The sequence below is a fragment of the Equus caballus genome, chromosome 9, assembly GCF_041296265.1.
Source record: "Equus caballus isolate H_3958 breed thoroughbred chromosome 9, TB-T2T, whole genome shotgun sequence".
NCBI classification, from domain to species: Eukaryota; Metazoa; Chordata; class Mammalia; order Perissodactyla; family Equidae; genus Equus; species Equus caballus.
The window spans coordinates 7,378,831-7,399,770 of NC_091692.1; the positions used below are offsets into that span (position 1 = coordinate 7,378,831).

The 20,940-nt window shown below is 45.3% G+C and overlaps 1 long non-coding RNA gene across 2 annotated transcripts; it reads left to right on the forward strand.

Moving 5' to 3' along the window:
• The first annotated feature begins 733 nt into the window (after positions 1–733).
• Positions 734–18,218, forward strand: LOC138915369 (uncharacterized). 2 transcript variants are annotated; one of them, XR_011421215.1, is made up of 4 exons: positions 734–1,139; positions 7,490–7,581; positions 8,784–8,912; positions 11,469–18,218. It is a non-coding gene; the product is annotated as an uncharacterized lncRNA (long non-coding RNA). The 2 variants fall into 2 exon arrangements; XR_011421214.1 differs by having other exon boundaries at positions 756–1,139; positions 8,784–18,218.
• The last annotated feature ends 2,722 nt before the right edge of the window (positions 18,219–20,940 follow it).

A 20,940-nucleotide genomic window follows, 5' to 3' on the forward strand; every position in this document is an offset into this window, starting at 1 on the left:
GAGACACCCAATCACAGGAATAGCCTGGGGCCAAATTGTGAAAGAGGCTCTCTGTCTCTGGGCGCCTCCATTCCTGACCCCCAGCCTGTCCTTTCAACATCTTCTTCCCCCCAGGCACCTGGCAGTCTCCTTGGATTCCCAAAGTCACCTCTCCCAGCAGCAGACACACAGACTTCGTCATGCAAAAGGAAGGGACTAAAAGTGGACTCAACGCCAGAAGTATTTACATTTTGAAAGTCTTTAAGAAGGAGGCAAAAAAAAGACAAATGGAACAGAATTCCTCAGGGAGGGATCTCAAAAGCTGTCACAAGATGGGCCAGGAGACCTCTCAGAAGGTCCCAACGCTTCCACACCATGCGACTCCCTGAGTGTGGAGACGCCATCTTGATCAAGCCCAGAGCCCCAATGGCGACATAGCACAGAGAGCCCCAGAGGCAGCAAACGAATACTTGTTGAATGAATGAAACAACTTCCTGTCCTGCCAGGCACTGTGAGAGACACGGGGGGTATGTCTGTGAAGAGAACACAAAAAATTCCTCTCCTGGGGACTTCATTCCACGTATGTGGTGGTGCAAGGAGCACGAGGAGATGCTGAGAAGGTCTGTAAAGAAAATACATAAACTTATCATATCTTCGACAGTAAATACTTTGGAGAAAGACAAAGCAGGGAAGGGGACAAGCAGTGTGGGGGAGGGGCCGGTGAGCTTTGACACAAGAAGGTTGGGGTGTCGTGAGAGCCAAGACTTAAAGACGGTGAAGGGAGAGCCACGAAGCTATGTCGGGGAAAGGGACCGGCCAGTGGAGGAACGGCCCCAGCCCTCCAACATTCCCCGTCATCCAAGCCGGAGCCTCTCAAGTTCTAAGAAGACATTGTGCCATGTCGTGCTTCAGTAGTTTGCATGCAGTGTTCCCTTTCCTGGTATCTACCCACCTGTCTTTTCTGCCTGGCCAATTCCTACTTGTCCTTCAAGACCCTTGTCAGGCGCCACGTCCCCTAGGAAACTTTCCTTGGTACCTCTAGGCAGATAGAATTGTTGCTTCCTTTGCATTCTCACAAGACTCAGCTCCCTTCTTACCAGAAGCTCTTAGTGCTTTTCCCAGGGCGTCACACGTGTTTTGTAGACTTCTCCCAACAAGGGGTAAGCTATTACTCTCATCATCACTGTTAGACATTTGAGAAAACAGCTCCTAACAGGTTGAGTAACTTGTCCCCAGTCATCAGCTAGATTTGGAAGCCGGGGCGGCACGAAAGTCAACAACCTACGCTCCAAAACAAGGCTCTTCTCCCAGTTCGACGAGCCTCACCTCGCGCTGGGTAAATTATGTTTGTGTCAGAATTCTCTGCTGCTTCTTGATCAACTTGAGGACAGGCTCCGTTTCTGTTTGAATGGGGGAGGGATTGTCTGGGGAGGATTAGCTAAATATTTGTCTGGTGAACAAGGGACAAATTAGTCACCCCCAGTGCAGGCATTCATGTGGAATTTATTTTTGAGCTGGGGCCTTCCTGGGCTACCTAAATCATCCTCAGAGGGCGCTGCTTACTCTGCCTGATCCTACCAGAACCGAGTACTGTTAGGGAAAGGGGTTCTCTTGGCATTTGGCTGCTGTCTTTCTCTACTCTCTTCCTCTGGGCACTCTTAAGTAAATTGGTTTGCAATCAGCAATAGAGTGCCAGGGGGTGTGGGTGGCAGGGCAGCACCTGAGGCCGGAGGCCACAGAGCAGCAGACCCAGGTGCTAAGCCATTCTCTCCTCTGAATCCCCACTGTCTCTGCGTTTTCTCCCAAGCGCACAGGCAAACCTGAGACACCAGGTCCCCGGGCAGGACAGGAAGAGACTGTAGTCTCTCCAGTCTTTCTGAAAAGGTGGAGAGTGTGGTTTTCCATTGGCTGGCCCCTAAGGTAGTAAAGGAGATGCCCTGTTCATATGTCCACAGGGGAGAAAAGGAAGGGACAGGATCCAAGAGTGACCAAGAACGAGGGAAGAGGGCCCTTGAAGAAGGCAAGTTGCTCATAGAGCACTAAGCCCTGCTCCTGGCAGGCGGCCCTGAGACATGTACTGAGCAAATTAGCTGGATCTAAGGGAGGGAAACGGTTTTGCTTCTGGTGGTTGGTGATGACGTTGCTCTTCTAAATTAGTGTAAGAAAACATTTTTATTGTGTATTTTAGTTTCTAAAGGGCTTTCCACACGCAACAGCTCAACATTAAACTTGGAGGTGCTAATTGTCACTACTCCAGCTCCCCATTCACTCATTCAAGGGTGTTAAGCACCAGGATTCGGCAGGTCTGTGCGATGAGCCTGGGTTGCCCAGAAGCCATGGCCTGTCTTCAAAGAGACCCCGGTCCGGAGAGGAGACAGACACGTAAGCGTAAGCGTGGAAGCGGGCACAGGAGCCATGCTGGTTGTCTGTCAGGCCACCACAGCAGCCCAAAACAGGGAAGAAAGGCTCCAAAGACGTATCACAGATGTGATCAAAGTCTTGGAAATTTGTTTAGTTATTTTTCTTCGGGGGGTGGTTGGGTAAGAGAATCATAGCTCTCTTTAAACTGAATTATCTTATTGTTTACACCTGAAAGCAATTCCTTATTTTTTAAAGCGGTTGGAAGGACTGAGACAGAAGGCCTGGAGTACGCCATTTCCATAGAGCCTCGGCAGCCCCTCCTGGGGCATAAGATCTCAACTCCATGGGGAGCTGGGGAGAAAGGAGGACACCCACCTCACACCCCACCCACTCTCTGCAGCCTAGAACACCAAAATCCAAACTCTACTCCCATCTAATTCTTTGTGGTCTGTTAAAAATGTGAAACACCGGTGGGGGTGCTGCACGACCCTGATGCCTCTCTGTGAAACAGAAGTGTCCATTAGCTCTTCTCTCCAAGGTTGAGTCTAGCGCTCTCATGTTGTAACTCCCAGCCCTATCGACCATTTTCATCTCTGTGAGCTTTTGCGGTATGTTATCTTAGGAGCTGAGGGTTTGTGATCAGAAAGCAGGGAGTCAGGGTGGGGTCAGACGAGGCTGAGGGAGGCTGAGAATGAGGGTGCGCTATGGGGTGAGGTGGGTGGGGCAGGAAAAACTTGTGAAAGGGCGGACTCCTCCCCATCCCCTTCCTCCCTCTTTAGAGCGCATTTTCTTTTCTCCGCTAGTGCCCGGCGTTTCTTCAGTGGGGCTAGCAATAAATAACGCGCACCACCAAGCCATCAGTTTGATGCTCGGCCGCACTGGGAGGCAGTCTTCATTTATTAAGCTCTGCTGTGGGCCAGGCACTGTGGGCTTGCAAACTCAATGCTTGGAGGCAGTTTTGAAGCAGATACCTTCAAACTACACCATAAAAGAATAAATAAGTAGAGTAAGAACAATTAACCTTTGTTTAGCATCTTGCAAATTTACAAAGAGGTGGAGTACTTCGTTCCAGCCCCGGCTCAGCCCTTTGGCTTAGGCTGTGTTCGTCCCCACGTTACAGACGAGGAAAGCAAGAACAGGTGGAGTTAGACTTACCCCAGAGTACCTGTCTGGTTGTTACCAGATGTAAACAGGGCACAAACATTAAGGAAGAAGATGAAGGGAGAGTGCAGAACCCATTCCTTCTGGGGCAGGCAGGCCAGCCAAGGATACCCAACCTGAAAAATCGGGGGAGGGCCGCCCCAAACTAAGATACAGTTGAGTCCACATGTGTCCTGCCCTATGGCTTCCTTCTTCTCCAGATTGGAGAACTAAGTAAGAATAATAGATTTTCTCATCATGAACTCCTCCCTTTTATTCTGCTTAAGAACCAATTCTGTAAGAAACAACCCCCTAGGGTGTTTAGGACTGGCAGTTTCTGCCAGGGCAGACAAACAGCTCTTTTAAACATCAGCCTTCCCCACCCCACCGCATGTGGGGGGTGGGCCGTGAGTCAGCAGACACCTGGGGCTGGGGGGAAGGGGGGGTGGGGTTTGTTTGAGGTTCCAAGTCCCCTCCACCGGGAGCAGCGCCCTGAGGCGTCAGCTGTGGCCTTGTGCCCTCTCCTAGCCCCAAAGGGGTTTCCACCCAGACCTCAGGCCTGGACAGAATCCTAACTATAAAAATATAACAATTAAAAATAGAAAAACAACTATAAATATACTACTGCCTCTCTTTTAAAAACACGAGCATATTATATAGGGTCTCTATTATAATTTCTTGCTCAAAAAATTTTCGGTGTTTACACCCTCCCAACTATGCCGCAAGGTCAATTCAAGGTGAATTCCCAGGGGCTAGCGTGGTGCTTGAGGCTCAGCAAGTATTTATTGGCCTACAGCTGGCTGACCCTCCCAACTCCCCATTGCTCATGCCTAAGGCTAAAAAGAAATGCAGGGGGATGAAGCAAGAGTCTGCAGCGGAGGGCCAGGTGCTTCTCTGGCGTGTGCAAGTGAGGGTTTTAAAGTTTAACGAAGGCTGCCGCAGTCTGGGGTAGACCAGGACCCATGACTATGTTAGACGGAAACTTCAGAGGATAAGGCCAGGGTGAGAAGGAGGTGGCTGGGAGCTGGAGGGCAGGCTGCCCCAGAGCAGGCATCTCCGTCTGGTTTACCCCTGCTCAAATCGGGGAACATCCTGGCTTTGCCACCACCCCGAGGAAATGGCTTAGCCCCACTTTCCTCAGTTGCTTCGTCTGTGCACTACGAGTGGTAGGTGCCCTCCTCGATGGCCATTTAAAGGCTTAGATGAGACAGTGTGTGTGAAGGTCTCTCGTGAACTGGACGGAGACTGTGACTGCGCATTCCCAAGGGAGGGACTGGTATGATTCATCCTCGTATGCCCAGCCTTGGACCGAAGGACACCATAAGCACTCAGTGAAGGAATAATTAAAGGATGGTGAAGAGCAGGTAGCAGATTCTGGCTGGGCAGAGAGTTGGGGGAGTGTGTCAGGATAAACAGAGTGGACTAGAGGAGGTGCTTACATGAATGGATGGAGGGGTGTTAGAAAGACCACACACCTGCCGTGTCTTGGGAGTGCTGGAGGCCAAAGAAGAGGGGTCACGTGGGCACCTTGAGTCCTGTGAGCATCTTCAAGTGGAGTTGGGGAGTGAAAGGGAGATGCAGTTGAACTTGAGGGGCGAGGGGTGGGTCGGCATAAGCTGGATAGATTCCACAGAAGAAGGAAACCAAGTTGAAGGCATAAAAGAAGCACAAAAATACGGAAATGTAGCATTCCATCCAGCACTCCGCTGTGCGCTGGTGACCACACGGAATCCAAGAATACGGCTTCCGTATGTTTGCTCAGAGAGCTGATCCAGCAGTAACTTTGGCCCATTGTGTGGAGCACCAGGCCCAGTCCCTCTGATTGTGACTCTCAGCCCAGGATTTGCAGAGACACTTTCTTGAAAGGGCACGCAGCCCTCCATCCAAGCCCAGCCTTTTCTAGAACACAATCACAGGATTGAGCCCAAGCTTCATCTAGAAGGCTCCTTCCTTCTCTGCATCTCCTCATGGGTGAGGCTCTCACGGATGGGAGTGTGTGCGTTTCCAGGTGAGATCGGAATGGAGAAGATTGAGCCCTGCTCTCCTGAGGCTTCCAAGCTCCGTCAGACCCTCCAGGTTGTGCTTCTCCCCTGATTCTGTTCCCGGCTGTGTACTGCACAGATGCAAACAATGCTTCGAGGAGAGAGCAAAGGGACCAGCGAAAAGGGAGAGATGTTATTTATACTTGCCATATTTCATCAAACCCAATGTGCTATCAATTTTAAGATGAAAAACTACTTTGTCTATCACTAAGAAGGAATACCTGTTGCCAAATTACGACATCTCATCCTGATTTCAGAGATATTAAAATGGGGGGAAATATGCAATATATTCAACGTTTAAAACACCCTAGTATGTCCATTTGAAAGTTAAGCAGGTCATTAGCAAAGTATTAGATAGCTGGTATTTATTTAACAAACTTTTATTTAGTGTTACTGTGTGCCAGCCACTGTTCTTAGTACTTTCTAAATAATTATTAATCCTTGAAACAAACCTATGAGATGAGTACTATTGTCATTTTACACAAGTATCTTTGTGTCATTTACATAAGTGCCATTTTACAGATGAGTAAATTGAGGCATCGAGTGGTTAAGAGATTTGCCCAAGTCAGTAAGTAGCAGATCCAAGCTTCAGACCTTGATCAGCGTGTCTTCCGTAAGTTCAAGGTCATAGAACATTGGTTAAGTTTTAAAGGAACTGAGAAAACAAGGCCGGGGAGTGTGTATGAGCTATGGTGTATGGGAGGGAAAGGAAAGTTGCAAAATAACCAGCGTGACTATTTGTATTGTTGTTCTGCTAGTCACCTAACCGTAGTCTAATGATTTATCAATATCATCCGGGCTGTAAAGAAGGGCGGTGTTCTGGGAGAGAGTGCCACCTATTGAATGACCATCACCACGACCAGAGAATTTCGTCCTAGACGTAGACAGCAGGAGAGAAGACAGACCAGCTTCAGAAATGGACCGACGATGAGAAAGCCAATTTACCAGCAAATGATCTTGAGCCTAAGCTACATTCTTATCTATGCCATGCAGATCGTAATAGCGCAGAAGGTCTTCTGTAAGAGGGAGACGAATCCAGAAAAGCTCTTCTTGGCCAGGACGGTGAGGACTCTGCTGAATTCCATGGCCTGACTCGTGCAGTGTTGCGGTCTAGATCATTTCTGCATTACACATTACCACAATGAACGCAGAGATAAACCTTAACTCTTAAGGAAGAAGAAAGATAACAGTTATTGAGCGTCTATTATGTGCTTTACAAATGCATTAATTTCACCTTCATTCATTCAGTAAATATTTACTATGTGCCACGCACCGTCCCAGACATTGAGAAAACAGCACTAAACAAAACAGTAGTCCCAGTTCCTGCTCTTCAGGAGCTTACGTGGGGGCAGGAGGAGCGATCGACAGAAAATAAACAAGTGCTCTGGTAGTTTCAGACAGTGATAAATGCTGTGAAGAAAATAAAACCAGGAAATGGGGGGAGAGTGGTCACATCATTTAAAACTACCAATGATCTCGTGCGATAATATTATTATTCCCATTCTACGGGCTCTGAGAGCTAAAGTATTTAGCCCGAGGTCAGCTGAATTCAATTGCGAGTGAGTGAGTGAGCAATCTAGCTAGCTAGGATTTAATTCTCTGCCTTCTGAAACCAAACTCTGTCTCTTACCACTACACCAGGCTGCCCAGGAAGAGCGTCAAGACGGACAACCAACGCAGGATGTCCTAGTTGGCGTGTTATGTCAATTAGCATCTCTGTTTTGTTGTAAGAGTTGTTTACATTATCCAAGTGTCTCTAGCAGGGCACATGGGTAAAGAGATAACATCGTGTGTGTATTTACACAGATTCTCAACCTCTGATGGTCCTTGTACTTTAAGAATATTCTTAAGAGGGAAAAAAACAAGCAAAGACGCTCCAGTTCTTGCCACATGCAGAGGTATATTTGCCAATGAGGTTTATACTGATCTTCTACATTCAAGAAACGTATAATTTTTTTGTTACACAGATCCCATCATGTTAGAGGATGTGTGGACTTCCTTGTGCTTTCACAACAAACTGCCATTTCCAAGAAGATGGGAAGAGGAGCTACGGAGAGAGGTCGGTAGTGTGGTTCCTGCCAAGTCATCTGTTGAGGGGGTAGGGAATAGTGACCCCCACCCCCGCCCGCAGAGGAAGAGGCGACTCTTTGTCTTTGAGGTCGGAAGGATGTTGCCATCTCCTCTGAATGTCCAGGGCAGGGTCTTCACATTGTCAGAGCCCCTCGGACAGCCTGTGGCTTCCTCACTCCCCTCGGAAGCCGGAAAGGACATGTGTTTCCTTGCCTCCTGGTGCCTCCCTCTGCCAAGGGCGGGCTCAGGTTCCTAGGCTGCTGGTGAGCAGAGTGGCTGAAACCACTTCAATTCAAATTAAGTCTGGAAGAATTTATGGTGGTTTCCAAAGATGCATATGCATCCTACAATTGGCTTAATCAGAAAGGGATGGCTCAGTTTGACAAGCCCAGTTGCCAGCTGACTAGGAAAACTGGCTCTTCTCAGATTCACAGACAACAAGGAGGAAATGCATTCGTAACACACAGGCTCTGAGTTCACCGTGGTCATTGTGGACAACAGAGTGACCAGTGCAGACCCCACCACTGCCTCCGTGCCCCAGCCTCCCACGTGTCATCTCTGTGGGCTGCTTTCCTTCCAAAAAGCAAGGATGCCATTTAATGTGCTTTATTGGATTTGAAAATGGCTACAAGCATTTTGAAGAAATAACCCATCAGGAAACATACAATAACCAGAACAGACTCTAAAGTGCTTTTTAAAAATGACGTGGGCTGATAACGCCAACACTTCACTCTGCTGCCTTCCCTGGCTCAGCCAGGGTTATCTGCTTGTGCCCTGCTGTCATCCTCGAGGAAACAGATCCATAAAACGTTACTCAGGCACACCCGAGTTAGGGCCTGACTGAACACGGGGCTTCCCTGATAAGATCTCTCCCGTGTGAAGCTGGCTGAGCTGTGTTTTGGCACAGCTTTCCCCTCTCTCGCCGTATGAATCCCCAACCCCCAGACTGAGAGTTCCCTCCTGTTTTGAAGTAATTTCTCCATCACCCGGTTTTGCCTTACATACAGTAAGCAACCTAGAAGGAATGCCCACGAACGTAACCCATCTGAAATGGCACTTCCCCCTTGTAAGGTTCTCCAGCAGTCCTGATACTCAGAATGTTTCCAAATGACTACAGCTTTGTTTTTTTCTGTCATTTGATTGTCATGGGTCTTTTCATGTAGATTGCTTGGTAACTTGGCACCTTGTTAGTGTCTTGATCTACAGAAGTTTATTGATTATGACACGGACAACAGGCTCCCTCCGAGAGAGTTCCCGTCTTCAGCCAGCGTTCTGTGGAGGACCGGCAGTACTGAGCCAATAGTCGTTCGAAACCCTGTGGTAAGTAGGCCAGGTGAAGAAGATGGGGGAAGGAACCGTCGGGGAGGCCTTGGAGGCATGCCGGGGCTGGAGTAATGCAGGCACTGCTTTGCATTTTGAACAGAGGGAGCAGTTTAAGGAAGGAGTGGAGGCATGGTGGGTTTGGAGAATGCAAGCACTCTAATTCGGTGAGGCAGGAGTGGGAGGTACGCCGGAGGGATGGTAAGAAGCCAGCTGAGGGGACCTGGGACATCGGTTAACTTGCTTCACTTACACCAGTAAGATAACAGAATACCTTATTCCTTTGATTGCTAATCAAAGGTCCTATTTGACTGCTTCACTTGCCTTGGAATTTTAGACACACACACACCCCCCCGACCTCTTTACTTTTGGTGGGGGGATGTGGTAAAAAGTAGCTCAATTTTTTAAAAGTGTACTTTTATTTGAATTTTTTGACATGCAAAAATTTGTGTATCATTGATATATACAACTTGTTGAGCTTAGAGACAAGTACACACTGTGAAACCATCACCACGATCTATGCCATAAACCTTTCCCTCAGCTCCAAAAGTTTTCTCCTGCTCTCTTAGTCCTTATTATTAGTTTTACTTTATACTCTTTACTTTTTTTTCTTTTGAGGAAGATTAGTCCTGAGCTAACTGCTGCCAATCCTCCTCTTTTTGCTGAGGAAGACTGGCCCTGAGCTAACATCCATGCCCATCTTCCTCTACTTTATATGTGGGACACCTGCCACAGCGTGGCTTGCCAAGCAGTGCCGTGTCCATACTCGGGATCCGAACCGGCAAACCCGGGCCGCAGAGAAGCAGAACGCGGGCACTTAACCGCTGCCCCATTGGGCCGGCCCTACTCTTTACTTTTGATTAAAAATAATATGCCCTGTCATCACTAGGATGTGATTATGGCACATGGGAAGATTTATTTTATACTCGGTGCCTCTTCTACAGCCTCCATATATCCATGTATTCATAAACTATGTACATTTTCAGTATATCCTTGGCTTACAAGCTCCTTTTCAAAATCATATTTCCATTCTAAACTGCAGAATATATAAAGCACAGGAATATAAATGGATATATCTTTGTGGATGCTTAGGTTTATTCAGGATAAGCAGCTCTATGGATTTTGGGAAATTCTGAGAAATTTGAAAAATTAGATGTGCAACAAAATAAGCATTTAGTTAGCCGTTAATTAGAGAAACCAAAACACAATAGTCTGTAAAAATTATTCATTGTTCAAATCCCCAACGTGAAAGGCTGCAGTTTACGTGCCAGCCCCTTGCACAGCAGTGGTTTTGAATAATTCTCCTCTAACTGAGGCCCGTGGCTCTCCATCTGTCGATACATTACTGTCTGAATTTCTATGGGGAAGGCGTAATTTTTAAATCCTGTCTTCCCTTTTGCATTTCACTGTGGTTTTCTACTGAAGTGATGTTAATTTCAGCTCAGGCAAATAGCTGTTCCCAGCCGGTTAGGAATGGGGACACTTCTGCAGATCCTTTTTCTGATTATTGTAAGTTACAAGGTGATACAGACAGGGGTGAAGTCAGATCAGCATGACCCAAGAGAGTCAGGGAGAGGACCAAATCTTTTTTTTTTTTTTTTTTTTTTGAGGAAGATTAGCCCTGAGCTAACATCTGCTGCCAATCCTCCTCTTTTTGCTGAGGAAGACCGGCCCTGAGCTAACATCCATGCCTAGTCTTCCTCTACTTTGTATGTGGGACGCCTGCCACAGCATGGCTTGCCAAGCGGTGCCATGTCCACACCCAGGATGCGAACCCCGGCCCGCCAAAGTGGAACGTGGGCATTTAACTGCTGCACCACCAGGCTGGCCCCCAGATCACTTTTAAATGGAATAAAAAGTAAGCTGGGCATCTTGGTTTCCAGCCTGTAAGAGTAAGGAACACAGGGGAAATTCAGGGAAAAAAATTAAGTGCATACACATTACTTTCTCTTCAATGAGAGTATCTCATAATGACCAACATTCTGGTGCAAATTTAGAGATGAGCAAAGCTGACAAAGAATCTCGGGTACTGATTTGTAAATAAAGATGGGAGGTACCAAGTTCAAATACATATAGCACAAACAACTGAAGGAGGAACTGAAAGAAAGAGAAATTTAATTTGAAGACTTCTGGGTTCTAGGAGAAAGGGGTATTTTCTAACAAGGGAATAGAAAATTGCGGCAGACAGAAAAACAGAAGAAAAAATCTGCAATTGAAAAAGGGAAGAAGTTTTGGGGAAAAGATAATCATAAAAGTAAGAACAGTAATTTTTGTACATCCCTATTCAAATTTAAAGCACAATTTTCAAAAGTCACATCTAAGCCCAGTCAAGCGTTTTAAGGTTTATTGGAAAGGATGCACAGACATAAAGTGATGCTGTACACAAAGAACTGGTACTGACGCAGCACGCGGTCCCTCTCTGTGAGTCCTCGGTCCAGCTCCCGCCACATCCCCTGCTCCTGCTCGACAGCACGAGGCTTGGACGGAATCCTGGATCCTGCGAAGAGCTGGTTTTTAACGCCAGGTTGGTTCTCTCTCTCTTTCTCTCTTTTCCAGTGTTTTACTTTATTTCCTCTTCGTCTCCAGCTGATGCTTCCTTGCACTCAACGCCGCGCCGAGGGCACAGCCGGGTCCCCAGAGGGCCTGGGGCGGGCCCGGGGACGCGCGCGGGGACCTGCGGGCGGACCGGCTTCTGTGACCGTGCCGCCGAGGGCCGGAAGGGGGCGCTGCGGGGTCCACCGCTGGGCGGGACCCGGAAGGATGTCGAGGGCCTTAAGCCTCGGCAGGGGCCGAGGATGGAAGCGCGGGGTCGGATGCTAAGAACCATTACCCGGCAGAGGGCGCGGGTAGGCTGAACGGACCCCTGCACCCACGCGGACGCTGATGGGTTTGATGCTCGGGGCTGAGCAAGGACAGCGAAGGAGCCTCCCTGCGGGCGGTGCTCAGACTCGCCTATTGAGGGCAAACTTCCATTCTCCTCCCAGGAAACCAAGCCTTGCAATCCAGGGACATCTTTCGAAGGCGGCTTGGTGATCACTTCAGCTTGCCCCAGGAGGGTCTGACCTCCACCCCAGCCCACCCCCAAACAGGTTATGGAAGAAATCCTTCCGACACCTCCAGGACTCTCTCCCAAAGCGATTCTGGCAAATACGGTTTCCATTTTCTTATGACATTTGCAGCGATCTTTTAGCGTCCTGCCCCTTAACCGAGCTCCGTCGAAGAGGAACGAGAGGGTGTGAACTCGGGGCTGCCTCTTAGCGTCATCAGGACTGTGGACCACTTTGGCCTCCTCCTCCTCTCCCTTCTTCCTCCTCCTCTTCCTCTGGCGTCACGCTACTGAAGAGCACGTAGAGGGACCTGTTAATTTGTACTCTGCCCTCGGCCTTCAGTGAGTTAATATTGTCGCCTTATGTCCTGGTTCAGTCCAGAGTAGTCTCAATTTATCCTATTCTTTCAAGATCAAGTCTTTGTTTTTGCGTAAAGATTCTGAGAAAGCACAGAAATATCTAAGTGCTGAAGTTGTAGGTAATGGACGGAAAGGAGATAGTATGACAAGGTGGGACCATCGCCGTGAGCACCCTTCTGGGCCGGCTTTCCTTCATGCATGCTTTTCCCCAGGGTTCCCAGGGTGCTGTGCACGCCCAGACGGGAGCACCATATCTACCCTGGAGGAGCTGGTCTGGGCCCCAGCTGGGCAGACCGCAGTTCTGTGCTTGACAGTTTAATAACTATGAAGCAATGTACTGTCACAAGTCTACAAGCCAAAAGCATAGGTCAAATGCTAAGAGCCATGGGCATCCAGAGAAAGGAGCAACCCCTGTGGGCTGGAGGGGTCAGGGAAGATCTCTCAAAGGACAGGGGGATTGGGAGGGACTTGAAGAGACAAGGGCGCTTTGAGTGGTTGGCATGAATTATGTGGGGGTGAGAAGATGTGGGGGTGAGAATCAACCAACCAATCAGTAAATATTTAGTGAAGGCTCGTTTTGGAGAAGGTCCACATTCCAGGAAGTGTACCCAGAGTGTTCTGAAGGTGGTAAGCTAACCAGGTCATTAGATATTAAGGGCCCATAAGAGAAATGGTTGGAAAGGTAAATTAAGGCCAGTTTGCTGAGGGCCTTGAATGCCGAACCAAAAAATTTAGACTTTATCCAGTGGACCAGAGTTCCCCACAAGTATGCTGTCACACTGGTGTGTGCCAATGAGCTGTAAGTGGGTGGAAGTAGTGACCCACTGCAGGGAGGTCGGGGGTGCCTGGACATCCCTGTGTCCCTAAACGTTTATCCCAATGTCCATCCAAATATTGTCAGAGCCTGTATTTGCTATGACTTGGAAATGTTTGGCCATCACTGCCCTGCAGACAATGAGTTGCTGAAGTTATTTGGACCTTTGTGTGATATTTTGAGTTATAATTTTATTTTCCTCCCCAAATGGGTGATAAACTCCTGTGGGAACCCTGCCATCCCTCTTCTCTTGTCCCCACTTTACTGCAGGGGGAGCAAAAACGCAAGAAATACCTGATTATTCGACTTATTGAATATTATGGCTTTAAAAAACTAAACTTTACGAGTCATCTAATAGGAAGGATGACTCTACTTGCTTCTAGGAAGGCTTAGAAATCATAAAATTCCAAGTGGGAATAACCCTAAGGAGTGGATCCGAAGGAATGCTTCAAAGGAGTGTGGAAACATTTCTGCTGGTGGTCATGCTTAGAACTGGCAAGAGAGAAGAGCTCAGAGAGGCTTAGGAGGTGACTGACATACAGGGGTAATTCTCTGGGTCAAGAACTCGGCTTCTGCTCTTCAGGAATCAAGGCTGACGCGTTTGTGTGCTAGCAACCTCCTGATCATAATTCTAGTCACGTTCTAGTTAAGTCATCAGGATAGCAGTATTTCCCCCCTTATTAATCTTTCTTTATTCTTAGATGGGTGTGAGTTATGAAGTTCCAGTTAAAGGTTACAGGGGAGTGAGCAGTCTGGCAGTCCCTCAAAATGTTACGCATAAAGCACATGACCCAGTTACTCCATTCCTACATATCTACCCAAGCGAAATGAAAACCTACATCCACACAAAAACTTGTATATGAATATTCATAGCAGCGTTATTTAGAATAGCCCCAAAGTGGAAACAACCCAGACATCCACAAGTTGGCAAATGGATGAGTAAAATATGGTAGATCCACACAATGGAATATTATTCAGCAATGAAAAGGAATGAAGTGCTGCTGTAGGCTACAAGTTGAAAACATGATAGTGAGACGACTCATTCATAAGAGGCCACATGTGTAATTTCATTCTGTAAAATGTCTAGAATAATCAGATTTATAGACAGAAGTAAATTAATGGTTGCCTAGAGCTGAGGCTGGTGGGGAAAATGGGAGGTGAATGCTAACGGGTAAGGAATTTCTTTTTGAGAGGATGAAAATGTTCTAAAATTAGATTATGGCGATGGTTGCACAACTCTGTGAATATAGCAAAAAGCATCTAAAAAAGTTAAGGTGATGCTAGAAGCTAGAGGCTCTAATCACAGAGCAGGAAGAGCTGCTCACGCCTGAGGACTTGGTTTTCCCAGTTTTCTCCAAAGGAGAAGCGGGGTTTGGCAGGTGGAATGAGGGGCAGGTGGAAAGAGCTGACAATGCACCTAAACTTAAGGAGCAGGAGGATGAAGGGGGAAGATCAGGTTAGTGTGGAAAAAAAGGAGGTTAACGGAGTGAGTTAGTGCTTGTGAGGGACGCACAGAGGGTCTGGCAAGAAACAGCAACTAGCTTTTCTCTCCTGGTCGGCTTCACGTGGGAGCTGCCCAGCAGCCAACCTAGAGAGCAGCTTCTCCAGCGTGGACAGCTACTAGACTGCCACCCTCTCTGCTTTAATTCAGATGCAAACCACCTTCAGTGGTCGGTGAATCCAGTTGTGCGAATTCTTAGGATTGGTTTGGGGAGCACAGACCCGTTCCTGAACAGTAGAGGGCGCTGTTAGCATGTAAAGTCTGGGCTGAAGAGCACAGGAAGAAGGAAGTCGTTGGTCAGAATCCAACACACTCAGATCAGAATAACATACTTGGGATTTTAGAATACAATTGCCACATTCTTGAAATAATGATTTGGCACACATGCCACTGAATTAAAATAAAGCCCAACTCCAACAGCACTGTTAATTCCTAGAGGGATGATTTATTTAGACAGTCTGGATATTTCTTTCATCTTCTAAGCATTTATTGAATGCCTACTGGGCACAAGGTATCGAGGACTTTGATACAGCCCCAAACCATAAACCCAAAGAGAGCGCCCAGTGCTGCTATTGATGGATTTTAAAAACGGAAACCATGGGATCCATGTGCACATTCATCGCTCGAACTCGGAATGTGGTAGAATTCTATTCAAGGATGCAGTATTGTCAGGAAACATTGATAGAGAAGGAGAGAAAATTGTTGGCTTTTTATCCTAGTTTCCCTGCCAACTCGACTATGTGAAAGCATAATAATAGCTCAGTGCCTTCAGTGCGTGCTGTGTGCCGGGCCCTGTTCCACACGCTGTACAACCTTGATATAAGTGTCGTCTGTGCACCAGCAGCATCAGCATCGCCCAGAGCTTGTTAGAAACGCAGACTCTCAGGGGCCACCCCAGACCTGCCGACTCACAGTCTGCATCTTAGAAAGAGATCTGTATGCATATGAAAGTTTCCGAGGCGCTCGTCGACCATGTATTATCTTATTTAATCCCCATAACCATCCTGCGGCAGATACTATTACCACCTCCATTTTAAAGTGGGAAACTGAGGCAAAGAGAAGTTAAGTAACTTGCCCAGTACAAAGTTGGGATTTTTTAACTCAGGCAAAATAGCTTCCATGCCCATGCTTTTATTCACATTGCCCAATTTTTCTTCTTCTTTATCTTCTTCCCCTCAAATGCATAAAATGGGCACATTTGTCTACCTTACGGCCATATTGGTGAAGCAGTTGCTGTTGATAAATGAAGTTGAGATCCTTAAAGTAAAAATACTTTTTATGGGTTAGCTATACAAAATAAAGTCTGAGCATCCCTTTCCAGGGATTACTTCCTTCACCACAACTGTTCACCACGAGTGTGTTTTTCGTCCTCCTTGCCAACTTTTGTTTTTTTGGGAGGAGGGGAGATTAGCCCTGAGCTAACATCTGCTGCCAATCCTCCTCTTTTTGCTGAGGAAGACTGGCCCTGAGCTAACACCCGTGCCCATCTTCCTCTACTTTATATGTGGGACGCCTACCACAGTGTGGCTTGCCAAGCGCTGGCATGTCCGCACCCAGGATCCAAACCAGCGAACCCTGGGCCGCTGAAGCGGAACGTGTGCACTTAACCACTGTGCCACCAGGCCCGCCCCCTCCTTGCCGACTTTTAACACACCAGGCACAGGCCTACCCTGGGCTTTTGCGTTCTCCCCGCATATCTGCAGGCCTAGCACTCTCACTTCCTTCATGTCTTTGTTTAAACAGTACCTTCTCTAGAGGCCTTCCTTGACTACCGTACTTGAAATTATGACTGTCCCTTTCTTTCTTCAGTTCTTTTTTGGTAAGGAAGACTGGCCCTGAGCTAACATCTGTGCCAATCTTCCTCTATTTTGTGTGTGAGTCACTGCCACAGCATGGATTCATGAGGGGCATGTAGGTCTGTGCCCAGGATCTGAACCCACGAACCCTGGCTGCTGAAGCAGAGTACATGAACTTAACTGCCATGCCACTGGGCTGGCCCACAACTGTCCCTTCCTAAGAAAGTGATTCAGAAAGGAAAGAAGAAGCTTTTCCCAAAACTGAAGCAAAAGAGAAGGCTTCCTAAGCCAAGAAGGCCACACAGAAAGAAGTTGATGGTTAAAAGAAGAAGATCCATGCATCTCCCACCTTCCAGGGGCCCAGGACACTGCAACTGAAGGCAGGCCATGCACCTTCGAAAGAGCGCTCCCAGAAGGAAGAAGCTTGACCACTGAGCCACCATCAGGTTCCCCCTGATTTCTGCGTGGGTCATGCACGGTGCGCACTGTGATTGTAGAGGGCAGATCCAACAAGCTGTGAAGTAGGGCCACGGTCAACACTCCAAGCTGGGAAGAAGGCATACCTTAGACTAGACCTACCATGATGCTTTTTTATTTTTGTGAGGAAGATTGGCCCTGAGCTAACATCTGTGCCCATCTTCCTGTATTTTGTATGTGGGATGCCACCACAGCATGGCTTGATGAGTGGTGTGCTAGGTCCATGCCAGGGATTCAAACCTGTGAACCCTGTGCCAACGAAGCAGAGTGCACCAACTTAACTGCTACATGACTGGGCTAGCCCTCCATGATGCTTTAAATGCTGTCAAGAAAACTAGGATCACCCAATGGAGTCCAGCTCATCAGTTTTACATATAGGAAGGTTTTCTGTGATCTAAGAAAAAAAAAATTACAACTGTGCCCCCCCCAAGACACAAACATACACACATATCCCTCATTCCCTTTCTCTGCTTTGTTTTTCTCAGTGGCACTTTTTCAACCTGATGAATATACGTTATTTCTTTATTTGCTAATTGTTTCTTTTTTTCATTAGAATGTAAATTCCCATAAGGACAGGGATTTTTGTTTGTTTTGTTCACTGGGCACCTCCTCACCCCCGTCTCTTAGAAAATTACCTAGCACAATATAGGTGCTTTATGATACTTGTTGAATGAATGAATGAGGGAATGGTTCGTGCCTAATTGCAAACTTCTCAGGATGTTGGGCATATTTTACGTCTCAAAATCCTAGCAGTGTGATTGGTAAACTAAATGTTTATTGAAATGGATTTGTTGTGTTGAGAGCATACATATAGAAGTTTAAATTGCATGTTTATGTCTCCAGTATCCTTTTTTCCCTTACTCAGAAAAGATCAAATCACAAATATGGATATTATACCACAGTTCATAAAGGACCACTCAGTTGTAATAAAGGATAATTATATGTTGTGTATTTCATGTCTACAGTTTTGAAAATTTCATACTTGATAGGCAATTTCTATTTGTTATATAAAAATTTTAGTGGCTTGTAAAGGTATCACTTTTGCTTAATTCTACTGAGTTACTTTAAGAAGGTTCTCTGTATGTCAAAGATGTAAAAGCTATTGCTTGATGTAGCAATTGCCAAGGTAACCATCTTAATGAGCAATTAAGTGTGTGAAATCCATGGAAGTCATCCGTGTGTAAAACTTCAACTCCAGTGGTTCAGAAACAGACACATTATTATTTTCATGTTTTAAAATGAAATTTAAATTTTAGTCACGTGGAGGGGTCAAAGCTGTCAGGTCTTATTTCTTACTAAAATGTCTGATTTGCATTTTAGGTCTCATTGCAGTTTGCAGGGTGCTCTATAAAATACTCTTCTCTTCACTTCATGAGTTTCAAACCACTAAAGAGAGAGACATCAAAGTCCAGCAGATAGAGATGAAATTGTCTGTTCTGTGATTGGTAAAACTGAATTGGGGACAATAGCTTGAATCTTTGGTGACAGTCCAGTCTGTTCCAAGTCTGGGTCATGAGATGACTTACTGGGGGAGATTCTGAAAACTCACTTTCTCAGGATCACTCCTTTGAGTGCATTGACATGCTTTGAGCCCCAGGAGCAGAGAGAGAGAGAGAGAGGGACCTTCTAGAAGGCAAGCTAAGCCTGAAGTCTACTATGTTTACCAGATGCAAGAGGAAGAAGAGTGGATTGGAACACAACCATTCTAGTGCCATCTGGAATCATGAGCCATGCTAGGTCAGGACTTCTCCATGCTTCACAAACAAAGAAGTCCCCTCATCATCCTCTGGGGAGGATCAAGGGGAAGACAAAGAGACAGGCAGATTCTCTCTTCCCATTACATGTTTTTAAGTAAACATTAAAGTAGAATGTATATTAGTGTACCATATATACCAAAAAATACCCAAATCATAAGTGAGTTCAATAAGTCTTACAAAATAAACATACTCATATAACCAACACTCAGATTTTAAAAAAGAAAAGGAAAATACCCAATACACCAGAACTCCCTCTCATGCTAACTGATCCCCAAGCAACTTAACTGCATGATAAAACAAGGTTCGAAACTCCTTAAAGGGCTATAACAAAATCCAGCACACAACAACACAAACTCAGAATGTCCAGGAACCAACCCAAAATTATCATTCATGAAAAGGAGCAAGAAAGATGATACACAAGCAGTAGATAAATCAATGGAAAGAGACCCAGAAATGATAGAGAAGATGGAATGATCAGGTAGGGACTTTAAACAGCTATTATTATATTATATGTTCAAGAATGTAAAGAAATCCTTAAGATGATGAAAGAAATGTAAGGTATTTTAAAATGGAACTTGTAGATGTGAAAAAACATAATGTATGATATGAACAATATATTTGTACAAAATATCAGAAGATTAGGCACTACAGAAGAAAAAAATTGGTGATACTAAAGATGACAATAGAAAGCATCCAAAATGAAATACAATGAAAAAGAAACTGAAACAAAATGAAACAAACAAACAAAAAACACAGAGCCTCAGTGATCTGCGGGACAGTATTGAACTGCCTAACATATGTGTAACTGGGGTTCCAGAAAGATAAGGGGAAAGGTGAACAGCAACTATTATTTGAAGATTAATGGCTGAAAATTTCTAAATTTAATGAAACTATAAGCCCATAGATTCAAAAAGCTCAACAAACACCAAGCAGAAGAGATATAAAGAAAATGGCACCAATACACATCTTAGTCAAATTTCTGAAAACCAGTGATAAAGAGAAAATCCTAAAAGCAACTGGAGTTGAGAGGAGAGTGGAGACAGATGAAACAGTCATGTGCCGTATAACAATGTTCCAGTCAATGACAGACAGCATATTTGATGGTGGCCCCATAAGATTAGCACCATACAGGCTAGCGCGTAGGAGGCTATACCATCTAGCTTTGTGTAAGTACACTCTATGATGTTTGCACAATGAAGAAATCACCCAACAATCCATTTCTCAGAATGTATCCCTGTCATTAAGCGATGTATGAATGAATACAGAAGAACAAAGGTAAGAATGGTGGAAGACTTATTTAAAGAAACGGTGAAAGCCTTAGGACAATGGAACAATTTCTTTTAAAGTGCTGAAAGATGAACCTGTCTTTCTACACCCAGTAAAAATGTCTTTAAAAATGAAAGTGAAGTAAAGATCTTTTTAGATTTAAAATAATCCGAGGTAATTCATTGAAATCAGACTAACTCTACAAAAAAATGTTAGAAAGGAGATCTGCAGTCAAATAGGAAAATGATACCAGATACAAATGTGGATCTACACAAAGGAATAAACAACAGTGGAAAAAGTAAAGAAATTAAACTGTTTAATATCAGACAAAATAAACTTTCTAACAAGGAATATTACCAGGAATAAAATGAAGATTTCATAATGATAAAACACTCAATTCCTCAAGAAGCATAAAAATCTTAAATGTGTATGCACGTAATAACAGAACTGAAAAACATGAAGCAAAACTGTTAAACTCAAAGGAGAAATAGAAAAAGCCACAATTAGAGTTAGACATTTTGACACTCAACTCTCAGTAATTAATAGACAGTGGATGAAAGAACATAGGAGACTTCAAAAACTCTATCAAACTGGCCCAATTTGCATTTATAGAACATTCCACCCAACAATAGCAGAATATACATTCTTTTTACATACATGCAAAACATTCAGCAAGATAGGACATATTCTCGGCTATAAAACAAGTCTCAATAAATTTAAAAGAAGTAAAGCCGTACTGATTATGTTTTCAGATCACAACGAAATTGTAATAAAAAAAAATCTGGAAAATCCCACAGATATTTGAAAAATAAGCAACATCTTTCCCAAGAGGAAAACACAAGGGAAATTGAGAAATATTTTAAACAGAAAGAAAATGGAAACACAATACATCAAAATTTGTAGAATAAAGTGAATACAGTGATTAGAGGTAAATTAATGACATTAAATGCTTATATTAAAAAAGAAGTCTAAAATTAATGGTCTAAGCTTCTCCTCTAAGAATTGAGGGGT